This window comes from Pinus tabuliformis, chromosome 7 (assembly GCF_031772625.1).
Source record: "Pinus tabuliformis cultivar Carrire ecotype Pingquan chromosome 7, CPIR1, whole genome shotgun sequence".
Classification (NCBI taxonomy): Eukaryota; Viridiplantae; Streptophyta; class Pinopsida; order Pinales; family Pinaceae; genus Pinus; species Pinus tabuliformis.
In genome coordinates, this window is record NC_142293.1 from 1,648,935,401 (window position 1) to 1,648,951,390 (window position 15,990).

Sequence of the window (15,990 nt, forward strand, 5' to 3'; positions counted from 1 at the left end):
GTGCCTACATGCTATTCATTTTGGATTGGAGAAGGAGTTCTTGGAGAGCTTGAGCTTAGAATTGGACATTCACTCATGGAAGGATTACTAATATCAAGGCCTAGGTTGTATGCTTCCTATTTTGTTTAATAATATATACAACTGATTGTTCACTTTCCATAAATGTTTGTGTCAATGCTTCATTTATCTTAATTCTCCTTGATCTATTAAGTGGATTACATTCGATTATGCTTGTTGCACTTTTATGCTTTGTTGTGTCTTTGGCCTCTTGTGCAGGTATTCAAACATTGTGAGAAGTAAGGACTAAGCCTAAGGAGAAAGCGATCAAGATCTTCAACAAAAGAGTGCATTATAGCATCAGAACAAGGTAGTTATCCTTCTTCTTCTCTCATTTCAACTGTAATTTATGAAAGTGTCTTATAGAGTGTCTTGTTTGTTTGTACAGGTGCAGGTGCACAAGATGTGGATTATTTTCTTATAATGAATGGATTGGTTAGATTGAGAGATAGGAAATATGTGTCAGGCATTAGTGAGCTCAAGAAGGTGATCTCGAGAGAGTTTTTTGCGAAACCATATTCGAGTGACCCAGGTTATCAGAAGACACTGAAAGCACTAAAGAGATTTTATTATTGGCCAAACCCGAAGAGGGATGTAGTAGAGTTTGTGGCTAGGTGTTTTAATTGTCAGCATGTGAAGGTAGAGTGTAAACATCCAAGAGGACTGTTACAGCCGATTTTGATTCCAGAATGGAAATGGGAGGCCATTTCCATGGACTTCATCATAGGTTTGCTAAGGACAGTGACATAGCATGATTCCATCATGGTTATTATGGATAGGTTGACAAAGGTTGCACATTTAATTCCATTGAAGTCTACATTCTAAACTATTGATGTAGCACAGGTATTCATTAGAGATGTGGTCAAATCACATGGTGTTCTGGAGAATATCGTGATCTAAAATGATCATATGTTTAAACTGAAATAGAATTGATTATGCCAACAGTGAACTGAATGTTAACTTAAAGTGCTTAAACCATGAGAACTGCTTGAGAAGAAAGACTTTACGACAGATGATAAGCATAAGCAATATAAAAAACAGAAGTGAAAAAACGATACTAGACAACAAGATTGATTAGGGAGTTCGTCCTTGAAGGACTACGTCTCCAGGTCTGCTTTCAAGATGGGTGACCACTTTATTAGGATTGAATCCGAGAAGGTAGATTACACAGCAAATTGACCAAAATGTGCACACAGGAACTTCTGGTCACTATCATAAGAAAGCTCTCTGAACCAGCTTTCCAATGCCTGTCATAGTTCCCAATTCTGACTTTGGATGCTCTTGTTACATTGAAAACAAAACAACCTATATCCTCTAGAATCTGCATACAAAACTCAAAAATCACTCTCTCCCTTCTTCATGAGTAAAAGGATGAATTTATAGGCTCAATAGGTTCATTCGAACTCTTTTTGACTAAAATTGGCATGAATAGCTAGCAAAAGGGTTCATGAGTCTCGGTCATATCATGGTTGAACACCTAAGGATAAGGTTGCCATGGTAGTTGAATTAATATAGGACTAAACTCTCATTACAAACCCACTTTAGACTTTAGGATAGGCACATAATTGCTGGCGGTTAGGTAAAAGTGTGGAGTAGTTAAACTGTTAGCATGTGAACAGTTAGGGTCTAACCACCGTCGAACATCTAGTGGCTATCCTTAACATCGCGGTAATCACACTACTCACATTGCATAAACTCTGCCCGACGGTTCCGTTCCCTGCGCGATTTAGCTGCTGCAATTACACTAGACTGTGCGATTATTGCCCTTACTGTTCACATGTCACAACCCTGACATCGTTACAAATGATATCCGCTGCGGTCTAAACTGAAAACTCCACCCGGTTAATGGTAACACTTTGCTTGATCACATGAGCTTTTGTCTCTGCTGCGGATATTCATGAATGGCTAGCAAAAGGATTCATGAGTCTCGATCATATCATGGTTGAACACGTAAGGATAAGGTTGCCATGGTAGTTGAATTAATATATGACTAAACTCTCATTACAAACCCACTTTAGACTTTAGGATAGGCATAGAACTGCTGGTGGTTAGGTAAAAGCGCAGAGTAGTTAATATGGTGGCTATCCTTAACGGCGCGGTAATCACGCTACTCACATGGCACAACCTCCGCCCGACAGTTCCGTTCCCTGCGTGGTTTAGCTGCTGCGGTTACACTAGACTATGCAGTTACTGCCCTTGTTGTTCACATGTCACAATGCCGACATGGTTACAAATGATATCTGTTGTGGTCTAAACTGTGAACTTCACTCGGTTAAGAGTAACCCTTTGCCTGATCACATGAGCTTCTGTCTCCGCAGCAGTCTCCATACTCGCGCGGTTTAGGGACTAATATATTTGTTTTACAATAGTTTTATTACATACTATTTTTTATTAATGTATTGCAATAGCCCGAATGGGTTTTTTTATATAGTTTTTTAATGTTTTGTTTTAATATGGTTTGTAGATTAGGGTTAATGCCTTGTAAATGCATTTTTAATACATGGGTTAGGTTTTAGGTTAGGGTTTAGACTTAGGTCAAGTCAATGTTTTAGGTGTATTAGGTTTTACATCACTTGATTATAATAAACCCATACACATTTCTTTGTCACAAAGCTACATTTGCGACGACATCACATGATGACAAACCTGTCGACAACCAAATCCTGCGAGGCAGACGAAAAACCCATGTCGACAACCAAATTCTGGCAGAATTGACGACAATCACATGACGATAACTAGGTATCAAACCATATGACCATGAAAACCATATACATTACCGGACAACTTGAACCATAAACATCACTATCGAAGCTAACGACACCGGACCTGAATTCTGATGATGAAATTGAACCTGTGTAACTGATCTGACGAGATCCTCCTAGATCATATCATGTCAGACATGGATGCAAAGTTCACTTCCAAGTTTTGGAAGGAGTTATTTATAGGTTTGGGCACAGAGTTGGCCTTTAGTAAAACTTATCATCCGTAGACAGAGAGGGTCAACAGGATATTGGAGGACATGTTGAAAATGTATGTGATGCATCAGTAGTGAAAGTGGGAAGAGTACCTTCCACTGGTAGAGTTCGCTTACAATAATGATATCAAGAATCTTTGAGGATGATTCTGTTTGAGGCATTGTATGGATGGAGTTACAATACTCCTGTTAGTTGGAGTGATCTAGTTAATAGGGTGTTGAGTAGACCAGACATGGAATAAGAAATGCAGGTTATAAAGAAGAACCTAAAGGCAGTGCAAGATAGGTAGAAGAGCTATGCATATTGGAACAGGTTTTTCAAGGAGTTACAAGTTGAGGAATAGGTGTACTTGCAAATCAAATTGAGGAAGAGCTCCTTGCAGATTGGATCATGTGCCAAGATGGCACCACAGCTTTGTGGACCCTTCAGTATCATTGAGAAGATTGGGCGAGTAGCCTATCGACTTACACTTCCTCTAACAGTGAAATTCCATGATGTTTTCCATGTGTCATTTCTTAAGAAGTATGTTAGAGATGTTGATCGTGTGATTGACTGGTCTATATTGCAGGTGGAACCCGATGGAGAATTTCAGCCGAAGCCTCAGTGTATATTGCAAAAAAAGGTGCTCATGCTCTAGAACTGAGAAATCAAGCAAGTTAAAGTGCATTGGAAGCACTTTGGGCCCGATGAAGCTACATGGGAGATCGCAGACCAAATGTGGGTTATGTATTCATCTTTTTTTCCAGTTGAGGCAAAGTAGTTTTGGCATGGTGTTTTGGAATGGTGTTTTTGTATATGTCTTGGTATATGTTAGGTGATTTTGGTATATGTGCATATGTATATGGATGTAAATACTACCATGAGCTATGTTATAAAGCTCCAATAAGCGGTATGGGTGTCATGTCATTATGATGTTATGCTTGTTATGTTTTCATGTTGGTTTTCTTCTCAGCATGTTGATCATTGTAAATATTACATCGAGCTAAGTTATACAACTCCATCAGCGGTATATTTTTCTTATAGTAGTCTTGTGGTTATAGGTGTTGTTGAACACAGAGGATGGTGTTCCCCCAAGGGGGGTGTTCTATAACAACCCTCGTGAAAATTCCATGTAATAAAAGTTAAAAAAAGGCAAAATAATAACCATGGTTGATGGTACACTTATTTCAAGCTGAATGTTCGACAAGACATCCTAGTGTGGGTGTTCATTTGGTTATTAATGGCTAAGGAAATTGGAAAAGGAAATGGCTAAGGCTTTGGAAAGGCAAAATGGCATTTTTGGCACATTTATTTGTGAAAATAATGGAAATTAGGAGAAAGCGAAGGTGAAAGGTCACATGTTGCATGCGAGGAGAAAAATGAAGGAAAATAATGGAAAATGAATAAAATAAAGGCCTCATTCATAAAAAGTCTTCTGAGGATCAGTTGGTAACCTTTTGTTAGTTCAGTTTTGGAGTTCTCTCATTATTCTCTCTCTCTCTTTCATACTCTTGGAGACTTAGATTTTTCTTGGAGCACTCTTGGAGGGTGTGGCATACTTGGATTCTTGGAGCAAAAAGGAAAAGGAAGAGAAGGAAAGCATATGAGGACATCGAGATCAACAACTACATTAGATTTTGCTTGCAAGTACCGAGTTGCATGTATGTTTTCCTCACTAGTTTGGGCATGCATGGCATATGCATGTGGTTGGTTGATTGTGATTTGTCATGGGCATGGACAATGGCTGGGATTTATAGTGGATTGTCTAGCCTTACCATTTTCTGGATAGATGTGGAGATTGTGGGTTTATTTTCATTGTTTTATTTTGGTTGGTTCTCATGTTTCCTTAGCTTGGGTTGAGTTATTATTCCTAGAGCCTTGGTTGGAAAACCACTCTAGAGCCCTGTAACAACTTAGGTTAAGTTACTAGTCCCATAGCCTTGGTTGGACAAATTCTCTAGAGCCCTTGGTGGGTTGAGTTACTAGTCTAGAAGCCTTGGTTGGAAAAACGCTTTAGAGCCCAATAAAAGTTGTGGGTTGAGTTACTAGTCCTGGAGCCTTGGTTGGACAAATGCTCTGGAGCCCTGGAAGGCTTGGATAGAGACTAATCTAATGATGGTTTTGTAATGTCTGACCATGAGGTGGAATCATTGTTTGATGGTTTGAGGCCATTGGCTTCTAGAATCATGGTTTGATGGTTTTGGATTGATGTGTCTTATGAGATCCCACATTTCGGATTTGAATATGGCACAGGTGTGAATGGATGAAGAGAGATTTGGCTTGGCCATTCTATGGTTGGGTGTGTTATAGACATATTTGGGCATTGCAACCCCAATCACATATGTCCATAAACCAAGGGCTTCTAAGTCTCTAAAAGTGTTGTTTCATACCCTAAAGGAGCAAGGTCAGCTAATTGCATCATCTCCCGGAAGTTCTCCATGAAAAGCTACTTAGAATTGGTCAAAAGTGAGATTCATACTAGAAATCCCTTCTATAGGGTGCGATGAGCGAGAGCAGACAAAATGGCACAAGCAGTTTGCTAGGTGGAAACCCAGAGAATCTTCTAGAAACTGCTCATTTGACACTTGCCTCTCTGAGTTCACCCAGGGATGAGTAAGAGATCTAAAATCTCCAAGTGGAACTAAGAACTATCAGAGAGGTGACACTAATCAAAATCCCAGAAAATGACTCACCCCCCTTGCAAATATCTATAAATGGATCCCTCATCCAAGAGATCCAAAGGTTGGAATTTGGTAATTTTCAAAGAGGTGCTGCTGGTTTCTCCTTGAAGACATTGTTGGGTGATCTTGCTTTGTGTGAGGTGAAGAGGGCTTTCAAGCTGGGAGGATGGCGCTGGGTCAGACCAAGTGGTTGTAATACTCTCTTCTATGACTTTTACTAATAAAGCTATTTGAGTTTTCCTCCATATTCTTGTGTATCCCTGAATACTGTGTTTGTTATATGCATTTTTATGGTCAATATATATCTGATCCTATATTGTTTACAGTGAAAGATCTATATGGTATTATGCTGTTGTGAATCTACAGGTGCTCTTTGAAGCTGGACAAGTAAGGAAGCAGTGGCAAGATTCTGTTAAAGGGGAAAGGAAACAAGCAAGGAGCCAAGCGGAAGACTGAGGTTGGTACTCTCTGCTTCTTTCCCATCTCTCTCTCGTAAAGGAAAAACAAGTAACTTTAATCTGTTTGTTTCTAAGATAGCTACACGTCTTAGTGGAACTAGTAGCTCTGAATAGACACTAGTTTCCGTGTAACAAAATGGAAACTCCACTGGGGAGCGTTTAGTTTGATTGCTTGTCTCTATTTGTTTGATTCATAAACCACAGAGAGAGCCTGAAGTCAAGCTAGCTAGCCTTCAAACTGCATTTGCTATGCAAGTGCAAAGTAGATCAACGCTACTTCAGTCAATCTCTGGGTTTGTTTATGAATTGAACAATTGACTTGCAAACATCCTAAAGTTCCCTAGAGGTAGCTTGAGTAACCTCATAAGATCAACCCTATACTTCGTAGTTACTGACTATCATTTGCTCGACCTAAATCCATAGACTAAACTGCAAACTGTGACCAAGAACCAAGTTGAAGTCTCGTCCCTGGACCATCACACCCTGTCTTCTTGGTAATATGGATGCATCGCACCTCCCGTGTGCAGTAGGTGGGATGCATCCCTGTTTCCCTGTGTTACAGGTGCGATGATCAGACAAGACTAAATCTGCCTCCAGATTTTGGTTTTTTCTTCACTGTCTTCAGTTTTATTCAGGAGTTTTGTTGTTTGTGATCAGTAGACCACTGTTGAAACCCCCTTCTTTGCATCATCCAACCTCTATTGTACAAAGAATTGTGAATGTTTTTATGTATTGTGTGCCATTTACAGTTCTCTTTTACAAAGAAGTAGCTTAATCGAACTGTCGTCTTTTGATTTGGAAGTGTCGCAAGTGTCGTTTTCAGTCAAAGAAAAGAATAATTCTCTTTTTGATAGTCGATTACACTGTTACTTTTGTATTTGATATGAATTTATAAGTATTTCAAGTGTCAAAAGCAATTCTCAATTCAAAATCGCAAAGTGTCGTCTTGCCTTCCTATCATTTTTTGAAAATAAAATCGTTAGTACTGTCACTTTGAAAGAAGAAATAATTTAGATTTGTACTTAGCATTCTTTTTGTCATTCACACGTTAAGAAAGTGGAAAACAAATACATGCACATGCATTTGCATTTAGACAACTTGTTGATTTTGATTTTGGACAGTTCATCTAGTGTGTGCTCTTTGCTCTATGGTGAAAAGATTTCATTTCTCTTTTCCTTAGTAGCTAGGATTTTCATTGCAAAAAGAATATTAAATGACTGTTTATCATCTTAGATTGCATTTTAGGAATTGTATATCTACATCATGTGGTGAACCTGAAAGGCAAATTTCTTAAGAAAGATCAATTGTAAAATAAATTCAGAACATAAAAATGCTTTGGAACCTAACGCACAACATCTAGAAGTCTAGGCTAGAGACGTATTCCGGTGTCGTAAATCCTGGTAACTGTTGCTTTCATCATAGGTTGGGTGATTCCTCCTATTTGAGACGATAAGTGCCAGTACAGACTTGTGCTCCCACGTACCGTCGAGTATATATTGGGAGACCACAATAGGCTATATCCTTTATCCTTAGGAAGCCGTGTGTTATCACTTAAGAATTCTAATGCCAAAATGTCTCACATTAGTTTAATGGTAAAGGTGAGTGCTAGTCTAAGTTTGATTTTTGTTTGCCTTAGAGTCTGAGTCTTAGGAGTCTTAAGTCAACTATGCATTCTCACCGGTCATTCTCATTCATTACCGGTCTCATAACCATGTGTCAGTTTTTTCAAAGGTTACCATGTGCCACAAAACTCTTTAGGTGATTTCGTAGCGCATGTAATCATTTTGAAGTGTTTTCGCAGCGCATAAATCCTTTTTAGCAGTTTCGCAGCGCAACATGTTTTAGGTGATTTCGCAGCGCGACATGTTTTAGGTGATTTCGTAGCGCATAATTCAAAATTTACACTGACTGCGCTACGAAATCAGAGATTCGTGCATTCCGCAACGAATCTTTCCTAACTGTCAAATCTGTCAAGTTAAGTTATGGTTGCATCATTCATTGTCAGTTTATGCACTCCACATATCATGTCCAACCGCTTATCTCCATTATTACAGCCACTAGGTACATTGGTACACACGGATTGCAAGTTCCAAGAAAAGCCAGGTATTCACAGTCTTAATGATGATTGTATTCGTTGCATGAGGAACAAGTCTGCAAGTTTTCAATTTGAATACATTGTTATCAAGCGAGGCAGTTATCAAGCGAGGCAGCCATTCAAGCAAGGCAGAGATTGAAGTTTGAGCAGCAACAGTGTTTCAAACCTTCATGGAGGGATCGGCAGAAAGAAAAGACCACAGATCAGGTAGATGTTTGAGAAACGAACCTGAAGGTTTAGACATAACCTTGAAGAACAGAGAAGTCGAGCATGCATTTAAACAAGCTAGATGTTGGAATTTTTGCAAGAAACTCTAGGGAGGTCATGCACAAGTCACCAAGGAATTTGCCCTGAATTTCACAGGACTAAACTCAAAGGATGGTATGCTGGAATTGCATGTCTCACCAGACATAATATCCACAGTTACAGAGATTCCAAGGGGGCAAGAAAGTTGGTTCAAGAATTTCAAATTTGATATGACCCCATGCAAAGAATTTCTAAAGTAGGAGTTCATTAACTTAGATTTAAACAATTCTGTTCCTAGAAGTTATGTCAAAGAATCATATGCCCATTTGATTACCTGTATACAGAAGTACCTTACCTATGAAGGGAGATATAATAAGGTGTATTCATATCATTTTAAACTTCTATTACATTTCACAGGAAAGACATCTATTGATCTACCTTTTTACTTTTTCCGCAGCTTAAGCAAAATGTGTGACAAGGTGCATCTAAGGAAAGAAGCCTGTGAGACTTCATTGTTCCACCATGGCTTGGTTAAGTTGATTGTTCTGCATGAACTCCAGAGGGTAGGTAGGGACTGGCACACATTCATTTTCATGTCTAGTTTCAAGAAAAAGATCGGTCTCAGCCCTCAAGCTGCAAAAGATCTTCCAACAAAAACTGGTCATCAGGCAAAAACAATATCCAAGAGGTTTTCAAAGTTAAAGGCAAGGAAACAAGTAAGAGAATCCACCAGGCCACTGACTATCCAGGATACACCTCAACAGTCCTTTAAAGAGAAAACTCAGGTTAAAGAAAGTGCACATGAATCAAGCACAGGTGAAGGAGTTCAAAGAAGAAGGACTAGGAGCCAAGTATCTAAAGAGAAAGGAAAATCAATTATTATTGAAGAAAGCCCTGTTTCAAAGGGAGACTTAAATGACTTATTGCAAGCCATTGACATTGAAGAATCACCACTAGTTCAAGCAGATTTGATAGAGTCAGGAAAAGACAAGGCTAAGAGAGTTAAAGCCTCGAAGAAACTCAAGTTTGATGATCAAGTTGATCAATTTGTCTTTAAGCCCAGGAGACCCATAACAAGGAATTTCAAACAAGTACAGGAGGTACTGCCAAGAGCAGATGAAACAGGGGAGGTAACACAGCTTCATGAAAGAAAGGATAAAAGCAAAGCAGTTACCATTCAAGAAGAAGATAGTGTGGAAGAGTTGAAAAGGAGGTTGGAATTGGAAAACTTTGAAATTGCTAGACTGAAGAAAGCTGCCAGGAAATTTGCAATCAAAGAGGCTTATTTTAACCAAATGCAAGCTCGGTGGGAGGACCAAACATTTCAAATACCCGAGGTAGTTGATTTTAATGTTCAATTCCATAACTGGATTTTCCTTGCTATAAAGGAAGCACAATTCATTAGAAGGGCTAATTCAAACTTGAGAGTTGGGATTAGAGGCATGAAGAAACAAATTGAAGACTTAAAGATACAGTTAAGCCAACTGAAAAAATCTCCTTAAAGAAATCCCACTTCAAGTAAGGCTATGTTTCAAATTTTGATGGTTTTGCTTGGTATAATCTTTCTTGAAGAATCATACATTTTCATTCAATTATGAAATGCCTTGGAGCAATTGAAAGAATGTTTAAATAGCAAGAGGCTCAAAATAGCAAAATTCTGGGTTGAAACTGTGTTTTTTGGAATAACACAACAGTTTCGTAGCACGCTACAAAACTGCTGAAGATGATGACTAATGCTCAATACAAGCGGAAATTTTGAAAAGGGAATATATTCAAGGGATCATCTAAAGCTATCAACTCTCAACAAGGTCAAGACAGGTGGAAGAAACATATATTCGAATCCAACTCTAAACTTTTTGTGATAAAGTGATCTCATTTACTATAGTCCAAGATATGTCAGACAGCTTGGAGGAGCTTTTGTCTTCACACATGGAAAAGGTTGACAGCACATCAAGGACGTGGCATTCTGATATGTTTTGTATAATCAAAGATGAAGGGCATAGTTCATTGGATTCGAACATCTTTGAGGAAAACCAAAGGCCGATAAACAGGGATAGTTTTCTATCTTTCAGGGGCAATGGAGAAGATGTGACATTGAAGACTAGTATGGAGCTTTGAACATCCACCACAGCCAAACTAAAAAGGGACCACATGTCAAAGAACGAGAATGATTGTAATTAAGGCTATTATTAGCATAATATGGAGTTAGACTCCTATTTGATTTAGATCTCTAGAAAGTCTAGTTGCAGTTTGTTACATTTAATAGGCAGTTAAAAGTTGAATAGGTGTCATTAGAAGTAGATTTCGAGTTCCCCTCATGCTTGAGGAGGAATCTCAGTTAGGTAGAACAACTCTATATATAGGAGAAAGAAAAATGTAATAAGGGTTGGAAATTTATAGAAAAAAGCTCTGATATTTGGCCTATGTAAAGACTCTTTTTTTTTGGTAATACAGTACTGGCTTATGCTTCTCAAGAATCATATAGAGTTCAATATATGAGTTTCTTTTGTTGTCTTTTCATGTTATCTACAGTGTTATGAGTATGTGATTACTTAGAAATCACTTGCAGTGTTCTAATTTCCTTCACATACTCGTTGACTGTCTTCTTTGTGTTTGGTGTGCTCTACCTATATTGAAATCTGAATGCCTTGACTTTTATGCAAAGCCAATCCTACTGTTAATACTAGATCACATATGACTCCATAAGCCCAATGGATACTTGTTAATTTTGTTTCCACCATTTTCATTTTTATTTGTTTCACAAAGAGTTAGCCATCTTCATCATAATCAAAAACCTTTAATCCTTTGAGAGAGCCCTCTCAGGCTAAGGAGGCTAAGCCTTAGCCAAAAGATTGGTTTGAAATAGTTACTTGAAGTCTTCCTGGTCTGCAGCCTTCCAGGGCCTGATTTTGAGATAACACCATGTCTGTCGCCCTATCGATCACAATGCACTGAACACAACATTCGGGAAGATTGATTGTCGTACCGTAAAAAGTATTCTGCAGTTTTGCGATTGGTTTGGTAATTCCTCTGTCTAGATTTCCAAAGTAATCTCTTTCATTCCTTTTTAGACTCCTTAAAGGAAAAGGTCCATCTGAGCACTTGTCACTTCAAGCTCATTAAAAATCGAAGGCGACTAGAGTCATCTTTAGCTTTTTCTCAACTCTTAAAAAGTGAAAAAGCAAGTTGTGTCAAAGCGTATAAAATTTATTTTAATCGAAATAACGTCATTGTTCCCTCGTTCATCTTAGGTTGAGAAAATGGAGTCCACCAACCAAGGATTTCCCCTTCGGGGAAATCCTAGTCCTTTCTCCTCTTGGGGAGATGTTGGTGCACCTCATATGGCCACATTGTCCCTTCCAGGACTGACAATTGGCCTGTCGGTATGGCTTTTCTCAACCTCTGTCATTCAAAGCACCGTAATTCCTAAACAATCGAATCAGCAACTAGATGATACCAGAGTTTCCTCCCAACCTTCTACTTCGTTTGTCTCTCCCTCTCCTTCTTCCTCTTTGCTTGGTAAAGATAGTAAAACTAAAAACCAAGTAACTGAGAAGAAGAAGAAAGGGAAGGAGAAGAAGAAGAAGGAGCCAATAGTGAAAAGGGGCAACCAGGCATCGTCTAGCGAAAATCCACACACTGCACCGTCCAAACCTAAATCTCCATGTGTCATCTGCAAAGGAGACCACTATCACCAATATTTTCCTTGCATCCCACGGATCCTAAGGGACTGATCTCCCCTCTTGCACAATCCGGTGTCATCAACCTCTGACGATCATGTTGAAAGTGCACCGTCAACTAGTGATAGCGAAGTCACCAGACAAAAAGAAAAATCTAAATTTCCTTGCAGACTGTGTGAAGGTGATCATGGCCTCCACCGTTGTCCCTTCCTGGACGAAGCTAAAAGAGTCTTGGATAGTCATCCTGTATCACCGCAACAACTCCCTCCTGGGTACAAGAAACTCTTACCGAATCCATTGCTAGTTGAAAATCCGACTGACCCACCTTTGGAGTCGGTCGAAGCGCCTATCATTGAAGATAAACCCTCTGAGTCCACATCGAACCAAAGTCAACAGGTCGAGACGACAGTCGACCCTATCTTGACTTCAAAGGATTTACCTTCAGATGATACAATCATCGAAGAGAATAAGAACGACATTGTTCAAATTCTATTCGTAAACACAGACTCCGATGAGCATGGGGGAAATCTGCCCATTCCTTTACCGCAGGAAGGAAATTCATCAGATTTGTATCCAGCCGTTTATTCAGTCCCACCTCCAAGCAACCTAGTCGTTTCCTTCAATTGGAATCTACTAGGTAGACCCTGTTTACCATCTAATGTACCATTTCGAATCATAGTGCAAAATTACAAAATGGTCATGGTTGGTACTATCATAGATGAAGGGGCTTCTGTGAGTATCCTTTCCTCAACTGCTTGGAAAGCGCTTGGTTTGCCATCGCTTTTGCCTGAGATGTGATATCTGACAGGCTTCGATAAAGGAACCAGTCGACTGTTAGGGATCCTTCCAAATTTGCCTATAACTTTGAGAAGGAAAATTGTTTATCTGAACGTAATGGTAGTCCAAGGACCTTTAGATTACAATCTACTCCTTGGGCGTGACTACATTTATAGCATGGGAGCCATTGTCTCCTCACTTTTTCGAGTAATGTGTTTTCTGCATGAAGGCAGAGTGGTCCAACTCGTAGATCAGCTTTCATTCCCCGGTTCACACATACCTAATAGTCAAATGCCATCCCTGACAAGTCTTTTTGCACAAGGAATGTCTCATCAATCTCCAGTCCGTCCACCTGATGAGCGTGAGTGATTCGATGGTCAAGACTGAAACCTAGGGGGCATGCACCCTGGCCTGCTTCGGCAGGAAAACTTCAGGTATAGGGTAGGTTTCCACAAATGATATATGACTGGTCTGACACACCCGTCCATTTAGGAAAATGGGATTAGACCGGAATAAAATACCTTTGTTAGAAGGTAGGCCTTTCCCGATAAAACAAATGTTTCGTCTGCAAATTGAAGGGTAACCTGAGAAGGTAGGCCTTTCCCAATGGAACAAATGTTTTGTCAACAAATTGAAGGGTAACCTGGAAAGGTAGGCCTCTCTCGACAGAACAAGTGTTTTATCTACGAATTGAGGGGTAACCTTGGAAACTCTACTTTGCTATACCTGGGGGCATGCAAACTTTTTGCATGAAAGTGAAAAGCGACCATTTATTTTCTTAATTTGTAGGCTCTTAACCCTTTAAACTCGTAGGATTGGTCGTTCCTAGCTTACATAATAAAAGGAGTCGGAGCATAATTTCGAATGGTGCAAGCTCCCTAAAAATGAACCTCTGATTGGCACGAGCATTTTTACGCGAAGTTCAAGTTCATTAAAAATTAAACCTAGCAATGAGCATATGTTCCACCAGAGTTTAAGCTCATTAAAAAATGAACCCACCTCCGGTAAATAACCATTGTGAATGTATTTTCGTCAGCTTCTGAGCCTTGGTCGTGTTCTTACCATCACCTCCACTCTATTGTTGCCAATCATTCGCATCCATTTGATTGTTTACCCCTTTTGAGGAACAGTTGCGACAAGTGATCCTATTAGCCACCTTTGTACATTGCCGTGATTGGAAAGTTCCAAACCTTACCTGGAACCAGCTGCTATCTGAAAACATCACTCGTTCCTAAAAAAATGAGTCTCCTTTAAGCTCTTTTCATCTGACTCGTAAAATATGAAAAGATTGCCGAGCGATTGGCCTCTCCAGCTCGTTAAAGTGATTGGAAGTGCTATCCCTCCTCTAGATTTTAATCTTTTTGGACCTGAGGGATTATTACACAAAAATATCGAGCGTTTGTCTTGTTCGGCTCGTTAAAACTATCGAAAAGTCATCCCTTTTGCATTGTTTTACACTTTTTCAGACTTAAGGGATTATATTATGAAAAAGGAATATTGGAGTCTTCTTTCCGTCTTTTTTCAGACTCTCTAAAATTGAACAGGACCGAGTTATCCTTGTCGTTAAACTCGTTAAAACAATAGTGACAAACTTGTACATCAAGATAAGAGCGAGTTTCACTGTCGCTAGGCTCGTTAAAACATAGCGACGGGTTTGCCCGAAGGGAAAATTATAGAACAAGCATATGTTATCCTCCTCAAGCTTGACAAAAATAAAGAGGCACTGGTCAGAAATCACTGGGGAAAATTGGGAAGAAAACTTAAAGAAACTTTATTGGTAGCAGGTCGCTCTTGAACATGACACTTTCACTCCATCACCATGATTGAGTTGGGTTGGGTTATTCTGTTCACCTATCATATCACCATTGGTCCACCATACCATCCACTTTTGGGGTTAACACTACCAATCCATTTCAATGTCACCGATATGTTCAAGATAAGTCGCTCAGAGAATTCACCTACCCAACTTGTGTCTCATCTGCTACAACACCTTCACACTTCATTCTTTCATGACCGCCACCCTGAACCTTGTATCACCAGATCGTTTTCACCTCTACAAAATCATTTGCTCTGTTCCATGTCGTAGATGTGGGATCCATTAATGCCTTTCTACGACGGGTCACTTCTTGTCGACATCTGCTCATTATCCAAGAAGCCGACCTAGGGACAACCCTTCCAGTACTTTTAAGCTTGCATGCCTCAAAGGCAAGTTTCTCACTTCCGGCGACAGGTTTACACTAATGGCCTTTGACTGAAATATTTTCTGTGTTGTTCGACATCAACTCATGTATTCACACCACGTGAATTGTACTGCAGTACCTTGAGAGTCATCCTCATCATCGGTGATTCCTCTCGCGCCTATTAACAGTTTACATCATTGAATGGTAATTAGGCGATGTCTTTCCATGTTCAACATCAGAATATCTTTCGACTTGTACTTCGGGCAAAGATTGAACGCGTTTTGAAGACCCCGGATCTAGTTTCATCCATCCAGGCTACGATATAATCAGGAAAATAAAAACATCGAATGTACATCATTGCTGCATAGATAATCATCCAAACTAAAGGATGATGGCTCTACCAGAATCATCAGTCTGCACACAGATGGTTGTCTGTCCTATGTACATGAAAACAAATTTATCAAGCTGAGCATGGGAATGTCTGCCTCAGCTAGAGCATGAAATTATTATGAAGATAATGTATTGTATTGTATCTTATTACAGGTCACCTTCCAGTGCGAAAAACCTCAGATCCTCATTATAAAGCATTTCACCCGACATCAAAAGATTTACGACCTCATGCTTTAGGGGGCAACTGTTATAGACATATTTGGGCACTTCTACCCCAATCACATATGTCCATAAACCAAGGGATTCTAAGTCCCTAAAAGTGTTGTTTCATACCCTAAAGGAGCAAGGTCAGCTGATTGCATAATCTCCCGGAAGTTCTCCATGAAAAGCTACTCAGAACTGGTCAAAGCAGGACCATACAGGCTACCCAGTGCTAAAGGTGTGATGCATCTCATCTGCCACATGTAAAAAT